A 22,879-nucleotide genomic window follows, 5' to 3' on the forward strand; every position below is an offset into this window, starting at 1 on the left:
TTCGATTCGACAAATGTGTCAGAACATTTTTATTATCTGACTAACTCCTGTTCATAATGATTTACTTCCCACACTCCAGATTACCTAACCTAAAGTTTGTACATACTCTCTTCATTGTGCTGAGAGAAAGGTGGTTAAGAGTGGATGTTGATCTGGTTCAAAACGTTGTTCAACAAACAATACCCATATGCTTAGGATGTACTTGCCACACAAGGACGCCGCTACGGAAAGGGCAAAAAAAAAAAAAAAGAATTGTTATTTATCTTAGTTATGTAATTTAAGAATTAGATATTTTAGAATCTAGGGCCAACTGTGAACATTGTGGTGAAACATTATTTAATGAAGATATTATCTATATTAAAAATTGCTTATATACGTTATTAAAAGAGTTTTCCAGAAACGCTAAGTAGGACAAAATTCTGAAAATTCTCTCCAGACCTTTGGTAAGTGGTCAAATCCAACCTAAACTATTTGGAAATTTTAGATTTACCGTCCCCCCCTTCTTCAATAATTTGTTGTAGGGACGCTCCTGTTACCAGGTACCAAGAATTGAACACAAGATCGTTCACAGATTATAGAGGTACAAATTTTCCGTTATTAAGGAGAAAAACTCATTATTGTTTTTAAAAAAAAAATATCGTAAGAAACAGTAATATTTAATGCCGAAATCAAAAAAGAAACTATTTAATCTCACTTTCTTCATGCAAGAAAAGACAGGAAACTGCACGTCGATTTCGACTATTACAGCACTTACTAGACAAACGGCCAATCTGGACACCTGGAGTTGAGCTTTGGAGCTCTACTAAACCTTCGAATTCCTCTCGTATTGAATCCTTACAATCCAAAGTCCTTCGTAAAATCCTCAATGGTCCTTACTTTGTCACAAATAAAATCATACATAAAGACCTTAATGTTCCCTATGTAACCGATCTAGCCCGAACCAGATATCACTCCTTCCATTATAAACTCTCTAACCACTCAAACCCCCTAGTTTCTAATCTTGCATCCTCTTCCATTCCTGTCAATCCTCCGAGGCGCCTGAAAAGAAGATGGCCACGAGACCAGCTAATGTAAAATGTCATTAGAGTGCTACCTATGGGTAGTTTCTCTACACTCCAATTTAACTTAGATCAGATTTACTAAATGTATTATAATGTACAGTTGTAAATAGCAAAAAATAAATATTAAAAAAAAAAAAAAATTCCCATTATTTTCCAACATACAGAGCTGACTATATTTCTGACCGAGATACAAATAGGAATGTCAATAGATCAGCGGATTATGCAAGACCTCTTTTCTCGGTACACATCTCTTACTTTTTAGTCATGAGATAGCACTGAGACTCTCTATTCGCCAACTAGGGTCCATGCGGTTTTCTTTGAACACTTCTATTTGCATATATATACAGGATTTATTGCATAAATATGCACCGACAGTAATTCATAAGCGGCATTATACTTTCTATGAAGGCCTTCGTCTATAAGGAATCGTCTGTAAAAGCATTTAATGGCGAATATCTTAAATAATATCTGAAGTTTATTTATACAATGGCTATTTCATTTTTTATAAATACTTTCAAGCTGCAGTATTTTATAACAGTGATTATGTTCTTGAATAATTCAAAGAAAATACCAAATTCAACATTTATGAATTCAATTAGTTAAACAAAATGGATATAAAATTATTGTATGGACATTGTCTTGGGTGAAATTTGATTATCAAAAATCACCCGCTTCCATCCTCTCCTGATTTACATGCGAATCCGTACTTCGTTTTACTCTTTATGATGATTATTATCTAAAGCCATTCAGAGTTATCTATTTAATATTGGAAATTAGATCAATTTTTTTTTTCTAAAAATTTATTCCATGCCTAATAACAATCCCTTTCCTTAAAAAAAATATTATTATACTTACAAAACACTTATACTTGATTGAAATATTCACCTGGAATGCCCACACAAAATTAAGAATCTGGTGGAGTTTGCGTATCACTTAACCATTTACCACCATACTAGGATAAGAAATTTCTGACCACAAGGATCACTGAAAGTCGTGTGATCCCAATACTTACACTTGTAGAGTAGATGTTAAAACTAAATACTGCCATAATGACCATGGAAACACGAAAAAAAATATTTATAAATTCAATTTATTTTGCATTTTTCTTCTTATTTTCGTTCTTGTATTAAATATTAATTTTTTTTTTTAGAAATTTGGTTTTCCTAGCACTACTCTCATTCAACATGGTCTTAACACAAAATGTTAATTTGTTTTTTCTAGGTAATAGAAGCGATAATTTCGATAAAACAAAATATTTGATCAAAATTTACTTTTGAAAATATATCTTTTGGCAAAGAAAATGTTTGTAGCATCCTTTTTTGCATATCACGGAAATTTGAGCGGGCAACATATCGTGAAATTTGCATTTTAAAAGTATCTTATCTTAATTGAAAGTGTAAACATAAATTTATTAAAGTGAAATCAGACGAACAGTACCGAAAAAAATATAATTAATTTAAAACACGGATGGATGAAGGTGTAATTTTACAAACGTATGAGGAGTTTTCTATCAAAAGTAAATTAATCAATTAAATTTGCGTTGAAAACGCTGATTTATCAAACAGGAGTTGACAATTGAAAAATTAAATTTCGGACACATTTTAGCAGTAGAATTTCCATTTGTTAAAAAAAAACTTTAATTTTGATAGAAAACTCTTCATACTAATCTGAGAAAATATGAGTTTGATATTTTTTATTCTTATTTCATATAGGGAGATTCATTTCTTAACCTTTGAAAGCTACGACAATTTAAAATTTAGAAAAAATAAAGCAGATACTGTGTTAGAAGAAGTATTTTATATATAAATGATTCACCGTATTTTTCAACTTAAGAAGAAGAAGGAAAGAAAAAAAATGAACAACTATTTATTTGGCGACGTTTCGCCCCACTTAGTAGATCCATAAGTTGAACGATATCAAGTTGTTCAATATGTTTCCTTTTGGCAGCACCCCCGACTACCTTCTTATCTACTTACCTAAAATATTTTTATGGCAAATATCTACATATTTAAAAAAAAAAAAGGTTTACATAACAGCTTCATCCACTCATTTCTTCAATTCTCTTGATAAACCGTAGACAGAAGAGAAATAATAATGCGGCCAACAATAATTTATTCCAAGGTTCGTTATCTTTAGGCATATATATACTGATTTGAATAACCACTTTCCCCCGGGTCTTTGATTCTGGAATGCACACTGAATCAGGATGGAAAAGATGGGTCAAGTTTGCCAAAATAATCTTTTGTAGGAATAAAAGACTCCACTTACTGACCAAAAGTTTCTCTTTTCGGAATTAATTATACGCTGACAGCAATTAAGGAATCCATACTCAAGAGGAACCCGAGACCGCTACTGATAAAGAGAAAGTAAAGCGAGCGGTCCGGAAGGATCGCTTACCGAAATACGATCCTGCTGCCGAAAACCGCGGTGGCAAGTGGAAGTGGAGGACGTGCCAGTACCCGACATCCAGAGATAGGGATCGGACCGGTGCTATTCCATCTGGAGTTGGGACTGGCGAAAGTTTACTGCCTGAAGGAGTTACGTAGAGGAAAACACGACCGTCGAAGAACATCTCAAAGGCAAGGAGCATCCTGCTCTAAAAAGTCAAATCATTTTTTACCATCGCGGAGACGAGGCCTTAGATCCATTTTAATATTTTAGATAATTTCGCTTTGAAATCTTTGTTTTTTCCGACTTATGCAAGTTGTTTAACACTGTTATTCCGTTGCAAGGACAGCCGGTACAAGATACGTAGATAAATTCCTACAGCTCTCACTGCTCTCTTGACATAGTGCCACAGACGGAACTTTGCAATGCATTCAAGAAACCTCAGAATAGATGTTGAATAACAATGAAAAATGAATACATACAAAATCATTGTATTTTTAGCTATCACGAAGGGAATTTAACACTGTTTTAAATTAAATAAATTTATTGAAAAGAGTCCTGGAATATTTTTGATAAATAGATTTACGTCGTCAATTAATAACACATGGAATATCACTTATTTCTAAACTTGATGTAATAATGAAAAACTTCAACTAATGAAAAAAACATTGATGATTAATAGAGAATATATCTTATCAGAATTAAACTTAAACGGAACTCAGATATCATATATTTCAACAATGAAAAATAAATCTATCATGTACTTTACTTAACGAAAAAGAAAAAAGTTTTTTCACAACTGGCAGGTTTTTTCTTTTAATAATATATCATATATCTTGGGTATTTTGGGTAGGTAAATACCTGAGATGTGACAATAACATTTTCGCTAAAATCAAACATAAAAAGTACCTTTATAGCATAGATTTTTCACATTTTTATCGATTTTCTCCAAAACCGCTCAAACTATTTTGATTATGCTAATCATAAATTAAGTAGCCTTTGATACCAAATAGGTTTTATTCTCATTAAAATAGATTAGTAAGGCTTAAATGCCGAATTTTCAAAAATTCTTGAAATGAACCTCTAATTTGAAAAAATAAATAGTTCTGATTGTTAGTAATAATAAACAATGCATAAATAAAAAATATGCATGAATTTTATGTCTAACCAAACAAGAATAAAGAAAATTCGATTGGAACGGGAAATACCGAGAAAACACGATCTTTCCCGATCGGATGACTGTTATTTCCATCTCGAGAAATCTTATAGTGTATACTGCACCACTCAAATTCTTGTATGCAATACATACCTATCATAAGGATGAAGGTGATAATATGAAACCTCTTTTGTTTTTAAGTGATTATGCCTTTTTTTAATATAACTTGTTGTCTAGGTGGATTCTCTGACTATGAGTCAATACTTTGAATTGAAAGAAATGTTTCAGTTTCTAGGTACCAAAAGATCATAATTATTTAATTAATCGGAAGAATGAAAGTTGGATTGCAAACTTTACGTGATGCTCTTAGACTTCAACTTTTAAGTTGAAGAAAATTTATTTTTTCCTGAAAATACAAAACAAAATGTTTTGTATAAAACATAATGAAAATTATTTTCTTATCTTGGTTATAGAATAGACAAAAACAACTTTTTATTTATCCCTGATGTAAGATTTCTATTAGAAAGTAATACCTAATTACTTACCATATTAGAATATTAATATATTACCATCATAATATTGTACAATTAAAAATAATATTTCATAATATATAATTAAATATTAAATCTGTACCGCTACAACCCATGTTGGACTTTGTCAGAGGTGCACAGGTGCACGATACTATTTAGGAAGGGAGAAAAAAAAATGCACTATACTGTCACTCCTGTCGAAGGTCTAGTACTTTATGAAGAAGTACTATTACTAGACCAACGGTTGTGCAAGCAGGTGATTGGTTCAAAATCAAACTCAACCACCAAATTATTATCCAATTAATGGTTCACACTTAATGAGGGTGGACCCCAGAGGGCACCCTAACCCACAGGGCTGATTTATGGCTATAGTGCAATAAAAAATAATTATACCTATAACAGCCGAATTGGTGCTCGGATCCTTGGAGTTAGTAAGTGCTTTACCACTGAGCTCCCGTTTATGAGATATAATGCAAATATTACTTAATATGATTAATATTTGAATTAATAAATTTCGGAAGATGGGTTCTAACATCGCCACGGTATAAGTACTCGTTCATAACGATCACAATCACAAAAAATTAGCTCTCTAGTCAGCCGAATTCATTGCGATCAAAGTTTGGCTTATAAAGATGTTTGAAAAACTGGAAATAAATTTCGAAAGTCTCTTGAATTAACAGATTCTTATAGACAACAAAAACTTGATGGAGGCAAAATTATCTGGGAGAAATACTTAGTTTTATCGCAATTGAAATGGGAACAGAATCCTCGAACAGAAATATAGGGGGATTTTATGTTATAAACTTCTATTTACTTCATTTATAGTCACAGTTGACTATAAAATGTTATAAATTAACTCTTAAGTGAGTTTTATTTAGAATAAATGTTTTTTTTTCTAACTAATTTTTAACGCTGAAATTAGTTTGATTTAATGTAAAATATATTTTAATTAAATTTATACTGTGCATATTAGTAATCAAGAAATTAAATGTGACAGGCACTGTTCCGCCAATACATTTTTAGGAACATTTGCAGAAACAAAATATAAAATCCACCAAACGCTATCGCTTAGTTAACTGCTTGTTTAATTAACAGTTAATTTCTGAGGTAGTCCAATTAGAAGAATTGAATTTATTCATTGAATTTATTCCAGTAATTAGAAGTTGTGGATATCTAATATAATATTTATCTTATGTATGTTATTTTCCTCTCTAAATATACTTTCTGTGTTACAGAATATAATACCCATGCAGTACATCAGAAGGCTTACCTTAGTATTTCCGAGACGTTACATCAACACTTATATTCCAACAGATTTGGAGACTATTTGAGAATTTTGAATGAGTAAAAGTATTAATTAAAACAGAATAAAAAGTCATGTGAGCGCTAATGATAGTTGAACTACAATATCAGAAAAGTCTATTTTTTTAAATGTCGTATAAACTATTATTTAGGGATTAAGAGGTGATTTTTCAATATAAATACAAAAATAGCGAGTATACCAACATTTTCATTTCATCAATAGAATTATATGAAAATAAATTTTTTTAACTATTGATGTGCGATGTCCGTTCTCTTATCTGCATATATTTGATTTATTTTTCTTTCCTGATGATGACTAATTTGTAGAATTTATAGCTATTTGAGAGACTTGAGGCTATATTTTCAGAATATTCCTATTTTATTTCTTTTAAGTAAATCGTTAGGTAATGATTTCTTTAAAGGATATATTTTAATAATCCTAATTTGCTTAAATAAATAAATCAGATATTTCTCTCATAAACGGCCAAAATGGAACGTTACTATATGAACTAGAAAATGATTTTATTTTTTATATTTCTGGTTGTATCCTGAAGAAGGACATGATATTTTGAAGAAAAAAAAATCTTAAAATACTGACTCCTAATTATCAATATTTAGTGAATTTTTGAAATCCATTATTTGATATTTAGATAGCAATGTGTTCTCTTTTATACGATGAAATCATACGAATTACATGATTAAATAGGAAATATTTAAAAATTAAAATAATAGGATTCGGGTCAAGTGAAAAGATCAGAAATAAACAAGACATATTCCGATTACGAACCTCCACAGTCAGTTAGCCCTGATGAAAGTCTGAAATTTAGGCCGAAAAGTTGGAACTCAATAAAAAAAAAAACTTTTTTTCTCTTCACCGACCGCACTCCCAACCAACTTCTACTAACATAAAGATCTGCGGAAAATAATCACTCACCATTATGAACCAAAAATATATTATCTGTTAAACCAAATTCACATTTTACAAAATGCAATAACCATTTATTCAAAAGTGGTCTACAATGATAGTTATATTAAAATAGTATTTATATACATTTTACAAATAACTTGATTGAATGGGCTGTCTGTTATCGTTCAATGGAAACCATAAGATGAAGATAAACCGACTCATCTGATTCGTTAAAAAGCAAAGATTCATCAATTTTATTTTTTTTTATTTATTTATCATAATTTACAACTACAAAAAAAATACAATAGATAAGTGTGATAAATGTTGCAGAACATAGGATAATTTCGGAAATGAACCATCCAATGGTGGTACTTCAATCATTGCTTTAAATTAAAAGATTCAGAGGCCATATACTTATCAGACGTCTCAAAGGATTATAACGGATTGGTAAGGATGAGAGATTAAGAACTAATGGGTTTAGGTGGGTATGAATTTTGGATAAAAAGAGCTACATCTATTTCTGGCCTAATCTGAAATGAATGGGATGCTGTCATCAAAATTGAAAACAATTAACAGTACCTTTGAGGTAAACAAATATTTTTTATTTTGTTTTTTATTTATTTATTTAATATGATTTACTACTGTAAAAATAATAAATACAATAAGTAAATATGTTGTATGTTTTATTTACACTTGAAAATCTTGGGAAGGAACCCCACCCATTGGTGGTACTTCAAACATTAATTTAAATTAGAAGGTCCCGTGGCCATCTTCTTTTTAGACGCCTTGGAGGATTATCAGGGATTGTTCAGGATGAGAGATTAAGAATTAATGGGTTAGGATGGGTAAGGAGTTTGGAATGAAATCTGCAACGAATGGGATGTTAAGGTCTTTGTGGATGAGTTTATTTGTAACGTAATAAGGAGCATCAAGGATTTTACGTAGGATTTTGGATTGTAAGGATTCGATGCTGGAGGAAATTGATGGTTTGGTAGAGCCCCAGAGCTCAATTCCATATGTCCAAATTGGTCTGATTATCGTAATGTATACTAATTTTTTGAAGTGAATGGGAAGTATAGAGAGTTTGTCAAGTAGGAGTTGCAGCAATCGGATTCTACGAGCAGTTTCTTGTCGTTTCAGTCTTGTGTGTGGATTCCAAATAAATCTCTTGTCAAAATGGAGTCCTAAGTATCGAATCTGTTTAACAAGCGTTAGTGGAGTATTTAGAAAGGATACTATAGGACAGGTGGGTAGAGGTTTACGACGGAGAGTAAAGGTGATCTGGTGGGATTTATCAGGATTTATTTTGATTCTCCAGTTTTGACACCATTCTTCAATGGATGTTATGTGTGTCTGTAGTGTGATGTATTAGCAGGGTCGTTTATTACAGACAGTATAAATGTTTCATCAGCGTATGTTGTTAGGGTGGGTTGGGATGTCAGCTGTATAAACCTTATAAAGAATGGGACCTTTATACCGTATAAAGATACTACCTTGAGGAACACCGGTGGACTGAGAAAAGAGAGATGAGCAGACTAGGTTATGATTTACTTTTAAGGTTCTATCAGAGAGGTAGGAGCGAATTAAAAGGAAATATGTAGGGGGTAGGAATTGAAGAAGTTTATAGAGCAGACCTGGATTCCAGACTCGATCAAAAGCTTGTTCAACATCGAGGAAGACTCCCTTGCAGTACATTACGCGCTCCAATGTGGAAAATATGACATCAACTACTCAATGACTGTTGTATGGTAGAATGGGATGTTCTAAATCCAAGCTGGTGGTCAGGAATAACATGATATGAGTCATGCATAGGATAGAGGAGCTTTAATAAGAGTTTTTCAAGGATTATGCCTATAATGGGCAGGAGTGAAACAGCACGGTAGGATGATGGATATTACCAAATATTAAAATACTTCATAACAGAGTTGGAAAATTCAGTCAAAAATGTTGAGAAATTTAATTAATTTTATTTGCTACCTTAATTCCCTCTCCACCGATTTATGGTGCAACGCCATTGTGCAGAAGGACCTGTGCCTTGCTTTGCTTATCATTACAGCGTGCTGATCTCCGTCACGTAAAGGGAGATAAAATTTAATTACATTCTTATAATAACTTCGGCATGTTTAACTCATTCAGTTCCGTTCTGACATTTCAGAAAACATGTCCTATGATTGATTGAATATCGGAATTTAAACTTTTTTAAAAAGTTACTAATTTTTTTTCTCGTAAAATTCAGGACTTAATTAAGAACCAGTCGATCTCAGGAATAATATTGAACAATTATTTAAGTAAAGTTCAGTCTAGGAAAACCGTGCATCATGCTGAGGATACGTTAATGAAAAACGTAAGGACCACCTTTCACTGATTGTACTTACAACATTCATATGATCTTCTATAATTTTCATTGTCGGTAAAAGAGAAATTTCTTTGAAATAGATAAGATGTAATAAATACATCTTGGAAGTACTAATAAAGATAATAATATAGATAAAATTTATCGAATGCCAACTAATTTATATGACATGAAGAAGTGACGATAGATTTATATTTTACTAGTAATATATATCCGTCCAATATATAGAGTCTTTTAAAGGCACTAGCTATAAATACAAAAGCTATCATAATATTATCAAGATAACGTAGAATTTATATTTCGCAGTCTCCTAAACACTTTCCCTCGAGACTATCTCACCACGCGATCCATCTAGCGATAGCCAGTCAGCCGGAAATATTTTTATTATGCATTGGCCAGTGTAACAGCTTATCGGATAATTAAAACTAACTCGGTTTATTACAACTTTCTAGCAACCCTCCCTAGCCCTGACATCTCCAATAAACGAATTATACTGAAGAAAGTAATGAGATGGGCGCAGTTGGATCGAAAGCTGCATTTCCCCTACCAGGAATATGAATGGACGATATACAGTTCTGTATTTGAATAATTTATGGAAAGCAGGCGGCAAGCAGAAGCGGTCGAACTATCGTCTGCCTCTCACCTAGATGATTGCTAGGTCGTAAGGTGCGGTAGTCGGTGGTTTATATACCCACCATCTGTCGGATAAATAACGGTAAAATTATAGCATAATTAAAATTAATTGTTGAGTTACTTTACCTCTATTAACTTCACATATAATAGAGGAGTTTACACCAATACATCAAGCTTTTGTAAATAACACAAAACAACGTTATAAAAGGTAGCAACAGAATCAATTGATAAAATCATAAAACTATTGTAGAAAAACCAATTGAATTCAAAAATTAATGGAAGATGGTCGGGGAGGGGGGTGCGGTGAGCAAAATTAAACTGGAATAATACTGGAAGTTTAGCCAGTATCTCTGCCGCAAGCTCTCTGATGAACACCTGAAACTCAGATCGAAACGTCAACATGAATAAATCATTTTTTTTATTTGTGTTTTTTTTTTGCTTACAGTAGCTCCCCCTCCGACCATCTTCTACAATTATTAATCTACGGTCAACTATTTAGACTAAAAAATATAAGAATTATAATAAAGGTGAGGTTCAAATAAAAAAAAAAAATTTATAAAGAAAAATCGAATGCTTCAAGAATATGATAAAATATTCATAATAGAACAGGAATTAGTAAAATGAATAACACCTTAAACATGAATAAAATGATGTAAATGAATAGTTAGACCATTGATCTAGGATTACTTACAATAAAAGTACTGAAATAAGAAAACTGTTTATATTATCTATTAATTTTCATTATTGTCTATTGAATAACCAGTGTGCTAAAAGCTCAAAATATGTATGTTCAAGTATTTGAAATATTTATATAATAACAGTTCTAACAGTTCTGGACGGGGGCAGCTGGAGAGGAGGAGAGACTGCATTCGCCTTCACTCGAGACGGTTCATATGACCATTAAAAATAGGCCGACAGGCTGGTAGGACGAATTGTACAAGAGCCCAAGAGGAGAAATTTTTTTCGAGATATAGCGTTTTAAAAAGCAGCATTTCATAAAAATGTTATATGGGACGTACTGAAAGATCAGTAGTTAGTGAATTTTTTTTTAAAAATCTATATCTCAATACTCATTTGACGTAAAGATTAGCACTCAAAACAAAGCTAGTTTAATGTACTATTGGTTCCTTACGTTTATCTTCATAGGATTAGTAGTTTTCATGATATTTGCTAAAATAAATTGATTTATAGCTGTTCGCACAAATTTTCATTTGCCAAATTTATATTCAGATGTGATTATCATAAAAACTACTAACCCAAACTACGAAGATAAGTGTCCAAAACTATTTTATTTTATGTTAAATTTGCTGAGTGCTGCCAAATATATATGCGTCTTATGGGTCTAGCGATATATTTTTTCAAAAATCAAACATTTATTCGAACAACTACAAATTAACATTTTGTGAGTTTTTTTTTGTCAAATATTATAAAAACTAATACTCCTACAAAGATAAACATTATTAACTATTTCATAGTAAATTCAACTAGCTTTAATTTGAGTGCAGACAGACATCGGTACGTCCTATAGTTTCTGAAATGAAGTTTTTCATAAATCAAACTTATTGTCCGAATAACTATAAATCAATTCATTTGAGCAAATATCATGAAAACTACAATTCCTACGAAGGTAAAAGTCATACATTTTTTTATAGTCCATTAAACTAGCTTTAATTTGAGTGCTAATAGACACCTGTACGTCACATAGTTCCTGAGATATAGATTTCTAAAAATAAATTAACTAACTACTAATCTTTCAGTAGATTTTTATGAAATGTTGCTTTTAAAAAGCTATATCTCCAGAACTATTGGACGTAAATAGCTTTATTAGGGTAGGTAGTGACAGCAAACTTACTCTTTTTTAAATAATATTCTTTTAGATTTTCTAGAGTTATGGGTAGTTTTTAATATATAGAGCTCCGAATGAAAAATTATTATTTTTAAGGTTTTAAAACAGCCGCCTTTAGCCCTGATGAAGCTCTACAATGTGGGGCGAAACTTCGGAAAATAAATAGTGGTTAACTGTTTTTTTTTCTCTTTGATCGCAACCCTGACCATATTTTTATATCTCTTTCCGTATTTGAAATAAAAATTAAACCGTTAGCAGTCCTCTTCCCTCTACTAATGTAGGTTTCTAATTTTCTGGCAAGGTCACTAAATGTATGAAATTGAACAGAAAAGTGGTCCTGACTTGTTCTTTTACACATTTATTATTATTTTATTTTTTTATTTATTCTTTCTTGGCCTTTATTTAATCTCAACTTACTACTTTATTTTCCGTCTTACAGTGTTTGTTTTCCCATACCGACTTTTCTGTTTCTGCGTGTTATTTTGTCTCCTGTACATTTTTAACCATATTGCTATTCTTATAATTGTTTATTTTATATTAATACTATTTTATTTCTTCTTATCTTTTATTTTATTTTATTTTATTTTCACTTATTTTTACATAATTTTAATCCTACCTTAATTTAACTCTTTGTATCTTATTATCTTACTATGTCGAAATGTTCTTAGTTGTTTATCTTTTTAGATCTGATGAAGCACTATAAAGTGGGGCGAAATGTCGGTAAATAAATAGTTTTTGACTATTTTTGTTTCTCTTTTAACTATTTTTTTTCTCATTGTTCGCAACCCTGACCATCTTCTCCATAAATTAATATGCATGTCTGATTTTTGGGTAGCAGTATTAATAGTAAATATTGTATATAGGTATGGTTGTGATCAAGATTTTATTTATTTACCTTATTTTCTTAACATGTCAAAATGTTCATAGTAGTTTTTGTATCTTTTTAGCCCTGATGAAGCTCTACAAAGTGGGGCGAAACTTCGGAAAATAAATAGTGGTTAACTATTTTTTTTTCTCTTTGATTCCAACCCTGACCATCTTCTCCATAAGTTAATATACATGTCTTGTTTGCTGGTAGGAAGCGTGAAAGCGAATAGGTATCAGGGAGGTAAGTACAAAATCATAGGATATATAGATGTTAACTAAAAATAAAATAATCGTAAAAAAATACAATAAAATAATTAACTATAATAACTGAAATGGATAAAAATGAAATTTATTAACGAATATCATAAGTGGATAACTGAGTTAAATAATTGAAAATTAGAAAACAATTGAGGTTAATAATTAAAATAATGTAAATTAAATCTTGAACACAATCATTCTTTATACAATATTTACTATTAGTGCTGTTATCCAAAAATCTGGCGAAAAACTTTAATTATTAAAAATATAGTATACTAATAGCTTAAATAACTGTATTTTAGGAATACTAATACAGTTGTCTCAACCTCAGTTTGAACTGAATATCTTAAATCGTTCATAATTTGATAAATAAATTCGTCAAAAAATACATTTACTTCTGAGAAGTGGATATATAAATTATCCCATGAAAACTCCTGAAATATTAAAATAAAAATATTTAAAATAATAATTTCAATTATTCAATAATCCAATATATCCACTGCTCACAATCCACTTTCTATTTACTCGAACATTTTGCCCCATTCGTAGGATGTTGAAAAAAAGATGGATAAGATATAATAAAAAACATATATTTAGTGAATGTTTTATAATGCAACCGGAATATTTTAGAAATTAAATCAACTATACCTTATTCTTTCAGTTAGATTACTGTTTTTGGGACGGGATTATTACCCCCTTTTTATATTTCCTGCTATTTATAGTTTTAATCTTGTTTTGGGGTTTTATTGTTTTATGGGCAGTATGGTTCGATATACAAAATAAAAAATAGAACTGAGGTAAATAAATAAATTTGTATTTGTATATGTAATAAAAACATGTATTTCATTAAATTTACGGTTACTACGTAATCATTTTTTAAAAAAATTTAACAAGTTTTTCTTCTGTATTTTGCTTCAATACTACAATTCACCGCTCCAAAGGAACGGAGTCGAATTCCTAAATTAACTAAAAATTAAAACAATAACTTACTAGTCTCGTGAGAAATCCAAAACTGAGCGGTGAGGGGCAAAAAGTTCGAAGAAATAGAAAGTGGATTGTGAGCAGTGGATAAGTTGAATTCTCACAGAGCGGGCAGTGGGAATCGCTCTAGAAATGCACAAGAACCGGTAAAATGCTAGTTGAGATCAGATTCAGATCATGAGTCTGAGACGGAATACCAAATGATCAGGAAATGAAGTACCTATAAATCCTTATTTGGTCTTTCATCACTAAGGCTGAGAATTTATTTCAGTGAGAGTTATTTTTAATTTATTTCGGATGAAGTTCCGATTAGATTTTATTTATAACTTTCAGTACTAGATTATAAATAAAAAAAAAATGTATCCACACACACACACACATATGGGCGTGTGCATGCTAGTTAGATGAAGAAAATATTACAGATTAGAAGACAAGATTTTATACAGATAAATTAATATAATAATGGATGAAGTCATTTTTATCACTCCACGTTTTGATGAAATCTAAGTAAAACTGCTATTTTAATGAAAACTAAAATATCACGCTGATAAACAATTTTAAGGTTTATTAACAAAGATAATAGAAGGCTGAGAGTTTTTTTGATCGTGTTTACCACCAATATGGAAAAGTAGGGATTGCAAGTAATAAATGGAATATGGTCCGTGTGAGGTCAAATAAAACTCAAGTAGTAATGACTATTTTAATAAATTTTTGATAGTAAATAATAATTATAATATTATATAGTAATTTAGTTCAACCAGCGATCTTCCAAATTGCATGTTATGTTCCTAAACTCGTCATTTATAACATAGGATTTACTTTTATATTAAGTATTGTGATCATTATTTATATTGTATGATGTTTATATTATTTTTAAATTTATGTATTAGTATTGATTTATAACAATGTAAATGTGACTAGAGATTATATTATTTTTATTATTATTTAATTTTATTTATTTATTTTTTCATTTTTTTTTCTCATTTATTTATTTATTTTTATTCTTATTTTAGTATTAATGTGATTATTCAACACTATTACCTATTGTGGTGGCCTCATTACTATCGCTATACTGTGGCAGATTGTAATACCTATCAATAAATAAATTATTAATCTTAAAAAAGAAGTATTGATTTGTGTTCAACCCTTTATTTGATTTCTTTTATTTTATTATGCAGATAAGTAATAACAGTGTAATGCATAAAAATGTAAATAACTCAATATGAAATGTGAGTTATTTACACTTTTGATTATTAGGGAGGTGCGAAATAAGGAATTAATTTTTAGAGATAATAATAATTCAATTAACTAAATACAAAACGCTAGAACGAAAATAAAGTCAAATAATAATTCAATTAACTAAATAAAAAACGCTAAAACGAAAATAAAGTAAACTAAAAAAATAATTAAAAGACCTTATGAAGTGGATACAGCATACAATAATATATAAAATACGTAAAATGATATCTAATATAAAGAATAGAGAAAGGAGTATTAAAACTAAAGAACAACTAAAGCATTTAAATAAATATTATATAGAATTAAAGACATAAATACATAAATACATATCGCTAATTTTAATTGTAAAATAATGAAGTGGTGTTATGAAAAACTACAGGGAGATAGAGTCATTTGGTGAATCAAAATCAGTTATTGAGATTCGAGAAAGTAAGAATGTATTCAGTCAAATATTTCTTTTTTAGTTTTCTTTGTGACTAATATATTTATTAGAAATATTATTACTTGCCTCTAATTACGTTCACAAATTACGCTCACGTTTTTCTCTTTTTTTTGGAGAAACTAATACTGAATTTGGAATAACTGTATCTCAGAAATAATTGAAAGTAAAGAACGCGATAAGGGCTCTTTAAGCTAGTTAAATTCACAATTAATTAGGTTATAATCATATTTTAGCATCTTGCAATACTCAAGGAGTTAGTAGAAATAAAATAAAAATATACGACAGTCTTTTTGAAAACTTCCATAATTTTCTCATAAGAATATGTTGACAAAAATTAGCTTACACTTACTTCTAGGTTAAGCCAAATTTTAAGCTACTTTTACTGGACTAGACGGTTAGTTCCCTTTACCAACGGTTCATAGGTTGATGGACTAACTAATTAATTTTTTATACAGATTCTTTATTGTTCTTCTTAGACTGTGAAGGCCAAGGATTGGGACCCCCCGTGTGAAGTAACTCAACCGAGTCCTTTGTTCAGCTTTTTTTTTTTTTAATTTATGTTTTTTCATTCAAATAATGTCAGTCATACTGTCAGGTCAATATAAAGATTAAGTACCGAAAATATCTCGAAACATGAGTTATGTAATCCTTATGTAAAGATAAATTTAATTGGAACAAAAGTTTTATATTACATTATGTAACTTGGAATTGAATTAGGTTAATCAAAATTAATGTTGATGCGCTCATTATTATTGGATAGTGCGTATTGTCTTACTATTTTTTTTCTTAAATTATTTTCACATCAAATAAATACATTTGACAGACAATGAGTTGTTAAGCCTGAAAAAAACTATAACTGAGAGTTACTACTGATTTAAGGTCAAATGTGGTGCAATGGCGTCAAATTTTTGGGATTAACTAAAGAACTGAAATTTCAGCATTAACAATAAAAAAAACATAGTTTAAAAAAATTAATTTCTCAAATGAAAAATCATTGTTCATTTTTATTTTTATAAGACCTTTAAATGACTTTTTTTCTTTAAGGCAATCCACGTCGAAAGTGATATTTGCCTAGTTATCTACAGGTGACCAAGATATTCTAACCATGGTTAGGGGTCAAATTTTACTTTATGTAGGACCGCCACGTAATGAAAAAAGTCAACGCCACAAGGCCGGATTCGAACCAGCACCACCCCGCAGACCTCAGAACGATATACTTGCGCCTAACTCCTGAGCTACAGTTAAAATGACTTTCAGTCTTCAAACATTTTATTAGATCCTTTTAAATCTACGAAATCATCTGTACAAGATAACAACAAATGCATTCAAATATGGAATTTGAGGACGACATTTTTATTTGAAGAATAAAGAGTGATTTATTTTCAATTATTTAGTCACAAGCTATAACATATTTTGATTAACAATTTTACTTTATTACTTTATACATTATTCTGTTTTTACTTTATACTGTTAATATATTAGCCCCGGTTGTTTTAAAGAAACAAGATATTAGATTGGCAAGCTTTTATCATTTACTAAGGGGCGCTGAGATGAGTTTGCAACTACTTGAACTCCACAGTGTCTCCTCTGTCAGTCGAGTAGTTTCTTAGATACACATTTCTTAAAACGAAACGACCCAAAATCGAATGTTCCTATTTTTAAGTTGTTACTTAAGAGAGAACAATTACCTCCACACAATTTCCATCTTTCTTTGCTTTAATTAAAGCTATTTAGATATGCTGTGACTTCATATGTAACAATTTTATTCGTAAGGAATGTATTGTATAACCCCAATATTTACCTCAAAAAATAGAAATTTTGGTTTTAGGAAAAGTAACTAATAATGTTGCGGAAATTATTGAGCTAACTAAGATTGAAATTATGAAAAAATTAATCAAATTTAAGAAAAAAGTAATTTTTTTGGAGATACATATTCTTTAAAAAGTTAAGCGAAAAAAAAGTTCAAAACATTGGCTATTTTTTTGCTAATATTTTAAAAGTCACAACATAAAAAAAATTAGACATTACAGATCATCATTAGTTTTAGCTTAAAATGTAACAGGCCAACTTTTGAGGTGATATAAAACTCACAATGACTTTTGTTTGAAACTTTTTTTTATGAAATAGATGACAATAATGATGTTATAGATACATGAAAAAAAAATTACAGACACTTCCTGGGATCGCGCAATAAGATTGGTAGCAATAGTGAAACGAAACCAGATCGAACTCAACATGGCTTCACGCCTCAGCAACGCCAGACGCCGACCATAGAATTAGCATATGCAGTATGGCGTCCTGACAGTTGGTGGAAAGTATCTAGAGTTGCGAAGAGCCGGATCGGATATGAATTATTTAGTAAGAAATCCGATACTAGGGCTAACGAGTCCTCATTAGATCGGCCTTTTCTCCCTAGAACAATAGTTTTCTCTTCCAAAATAAAAGACAGGACAATATCCATTGGATTTCTCAGAGATTATTGAAATAGGAGCAGAAAGGACGATTGGAGCAGGATTATGAAACGGTCCAAGGAGCTAGGACAGAACTGAATAACTGGCGGGACTACTATTATAGGATAAAGGTGATTATAGACCAAGACCTGGGCTCATGCATATTTAAACAGCCCACTGCCTCGGGGCTCCATCGCCTCGCGGTGCACTCGGTACTTCCTGCAGTATTGGGGTTCACGTCTAATCAGAACTCGTTACAAGTCAATTCCATATTTAAATAAAGACAAGCTAAGCTTGCAACATTCTTCTTCTCTGTTCTTATTTATGGAGTTGGAAATAAACATAGAACATTCAACCAGTGCGTGCCACGAGTTACGTGGGATAGTACCCCCAAATAATTACCCCTATTATTGGTAGAATTAAAATATTTTCTTAAACTAAAACGATAAAATAATTCAGGTAATAAATTTCTATTAAATATTTTTTAGAGGGTATGATCTCATATCAATTATATTATGTCAAGGAATCATCAAACCCTTTCTCTCTTCTTAAATTCTTTATTGCAGTAGAAGCTGATATAGCTCGAAATGTCCACGGTAATATAAAGCTTAAGAAGCAAAAAAGGGGTTAGATTTGTTAATAATATATCATAATCATTTGAAAAATATTCGATAGAAATTAATTTTTAATATAAATAATTATGGACACGGATAAGAACTACCAGGTAGGGATGCGACATCGATGTCGATGTTTTGAAAACATCGATGTTTTTAAGCCGATGTTTTCTAAACATCGATGTTTTTAAGCCGATGTTTTGTCCCAATTTTTCACTTTTTTCCCAAAAGTAACTAAATGAAAACCAAAAATTTACAGCATAAATAGATTCCTATCAACAATGTGGTCGAATAAAAAAGTACCTCCAACCTTCACGCTAACGGCATGATAGAGATAAATTACGACTAGAAAAACAACGATGTTTTAAAATATCTTTGCTCAATATTAAAATATCATTGCATACAAATCTTTGCCATAAATACATCGATGTTTTTGAACAACTATTTCAGGAACATAAGGTCTGTTCTAACGATCCCACGTCCTACGGCCTGTAAGAAGTGCTTTTTGAAACAAAGAATACGACAACGACTAAAAAAACATCGATGTTTTAAAATATCATTCCTTATAATACATTACCCAAAATATCGTTAGTCGATGTCGGATTCTTTGTTTCAAAAAGCACTTCCGTCCTACGGCCTGTAAGGACGCGGGATCGTTGGAACAGACCTTATGTTTCTGAAATAGTTGTTCAAAAAAATCGATGTTCTTTTATCGATGTTGCATCTCTACTACCAGGTGATGTATCAAGGTAGTGGCTGCAATAAAAAATAAAGAAGAATACAATCGTTAATGATTTCTTTTTGAATATCGTCATATGCATCTCACTTACCAATTTATTGATGAGGATGGCGAATAAAAAAAATATTACAACTAATTCAATGTTTTTTTGTTTAAGATTTTGACAAATCATAATGTTTATTTCTAGGATTTTCTGTGATTAATTTCCTCAATTTTGAATTTGTCTTTATTAAATATTCCTATGGTTTTATTACATTTTTTTTGTAAAAATAAACATATATTTATATACATATGTAGGCTTTTCTATTATATAAATATCCCGTACCTAAATGCGTCATTCCTGACCCGTAATAATAAGTTTATTTATTTTTAATAATAATAATGTGAACTGCTGTCTACAACCTATGAAGTGTAAGGGGTTCAGTACTTTGTAAGGACGTACTGTTTTTAGAACAATGATTATACAAGGAAGTGATGTATTTAACATCATACTAAACCGTAAGATTTTTATTCAATTAATTACAATTAAGGATACCCACTTTATGAGGCTGGTTAGATTCAAGGAGGCCTCCAGAACCCATATACGGCTATAGTGACAGAATAAATATTTATATGCCACAGAGGGATTCTAACCCAGGTCCTAAGAGTTAGTTGCAATGCGCCTTAACTCCAGCCCGTACCACATATAAGATCCAATGTTGATTCAGTGTGAATAATTATTAAATCATGTTAAAACATATTACTGTGATCAACATAATATATTGATTGCAATATTAAGTTTTTAGTAAAATGGAATAATATTATAGTAGCAAAGTAAAATCATATTTTATTAACTTCGTGATAAATTTGTGTTGATGGATTATTTTTAAATTAAAGCAATCAGAGAAATGTAAATAAGGGAGGTATTAGTGGATCCAATGTTCTGTGGCCAGCTTTTAAATGTCATTTACGTATCTGAGCTTCTTCACTTCATAGGTTTGAATGTAAGTCTGTAGATTTCCTGTAGTGAAGTACCAAATCGGGCACATTATTTATTTATTTATTCATGCCAATTTATTTATGTATTTTAAGCGCTATAGAGGTTACATTTGTTAAACTATTGCACCTCAACGGCAATAACGATTTTGATAAATCTTAAAAAAAAAACCGTCTGCTTAAAGACCTTTAATTTATTATTCTTTAAAAAATATATTATTATAAATTTAATAATTTACTATAATAAATTAATCTATTATTTATTAGATTAATATATTTACCAAAGAAACTAATTAATTTATTATATTGGTTACTAGACTAATTTATATTAAAAGTATGTACTATTTAATGAATTTAATACATTAATTAGATTAATAATTTTATTAATCTAATTAAATTTGATAACTCACGAGGTTATCAAACATAAATATCCTGAAAAAAGTTGGTGAAATGTGATCGAATACATTGCTTCACTAAGCCTTTTTACTTATTTTTAATTAAAAAAAACTTCACCGCGATTCGGCTGGCCAAGGCAGTTCAGAAATAAAAGAAGAACTATCATGACCCGCCCCAGCCAGAACTGTTACCTGACCCGAACAACAAAGAACGGTTAGGGAAAATGAGCAGTTGTTAGCGATTTATGGCACCATAAATATTCCCAATTGCTACTTTTAAATTCTCAATTACTAGGTTTTGACCAATATTGGCATTCTTGCGTTTAGGTTTACTCAATAGAAAGGGCTTATAGCACAAATAGCATTTAGTTTTCACATGTAAATATATAATCGAGACTAAAAAGTTGCCAATACGAATTGGGCGCCAAATATAGAAAATTTGTTGTAACAATACATTTATTAATAAAAATAATTTTTATTTCTGGCGTTTCGAATTTTCATTTTACACATACAGTGATATGGAGTTTCCATAAGATACAGTTCAGATTACTTATACAGATACTATCACTTAAATTGAACACTTTGAAGATATACCATTTACAAATATGTTTATTTCGTAATATATACATGTATATGGTATATATGTATTTTGTAATATATACAGTTGTAAGAAAGTACTGTTACTACACCAACAGTTGTACAAGGAGGTGATTTGGTCAGAATCACACTCGACCGCCAGATATTTTTATACATATAAAGAATAAAAACTTTATTATTTTTTTAAGACATTAAAGTTGTGTGCTCTAGGAATGAATTTTTATGATTAAGCCTCAAGTTCCCATAATAATATAACTAAATCCGTGATGATATTGTTATAAAATAAAAGTAACTATTATTTTTAAATGTAAATAATCATCAGCTATAATGGTTATAAAACTGAATTAGCTAATATTTTCAAATTATTATTGCTAAAATACTTCACTTATTTATATAATTATGCAAAAAAAAATAACAATCAAGATAAATAATTCACTGAATTTAAACAAGGAATAATTCATATATCTTTTAATGTGTTATTTCTTAAGTACGTTACATTTGTAACATTTAAACATTTTACCATTGAGAGCACATTAACTTTCGTACCTATGCAATAAATCAAAAGCAGATAATAAAATCATTTTTTCACTCTTTTGGGTTAAATATTAGTTCCTACAAAGCATAAAAATCTAAAAGGTAATCAGATAAGGTAAATACAAGTATTCATTATTACTTTTCAAAAGTTTTCATGACTATGGGCAATGAATAAAGTTAAATGAATATAAGAAAATATAATCTAGCTGTATTTATAGTCCTCATTAAAACGACATCATTGCAGGAAACATACCACCATAAATACAAATTAAAATCTACAAAACAACAATAATAAACTTTAATATTCTATAATAATGGAATAAATGTTGTATACATACTTATCGTAACCGATTTATAGGAGTCAGGAACTCATCTGAATCGACTTCTGTACCTGAAAAAAAAATCAATCAACGAATTAAAATAAAAAGAGACTTCTTTCAAGTTCTTAAGAAAAATAAAAATAAAATTCTCACCTCATTAAGTAAAACTCGCCCAGTTAACTTAATCAGAGCTATGAAACATTAATTCAAAATATTAAATTTAAAATTTTAATTGTAATTCTTTAAATGTGACATTAATATGCAAAATTTGAGTCTTATTATGCAAATTTTA

The 22,879-nt window shown here is 30.2% G+C and overlaps 1 protein-coding gene across 1 annotated transcript in view; it reads right to left on the reverse strand.

The window, feature by feature from the left end:
• Positions 1-22,658, reverse strand: part of knockout (Stork-head domain-containing protein knockout) — a 146,119-nt gene extending 123,461 nt beyond the window's left edge. Inside the window, exon 1 of the mRNA XM_014430804.2 lies at positions 22,606-22,658. The gene's annotated coding sequence lies outside the window, so the exon portion shown is untranslated. The remainder of the gene's footprint in view (positions 1-22,605) is intronic.
• Positions 22,659-22,879: the final 221 nt, after the last annotated feature.

The sequence above is a fragment of the Halyomorpha halys genome, unplaced genomic scaffold, assembly GCF_000696795.3.
Source record: "Halyomorpha halys isolate HHAL.00 unplaced genomic scaffold, Hhal_1.1 Scaffold914.1, whole genome shotgun sequence".
NCBI classification, from domain to species: domain Eukaryota; kingdom Metazoa; phylum Arthropoda; class Insecta; order Hemiptera; family Pentatomidae; genus Halyomorpha; species Halyomorpha halys.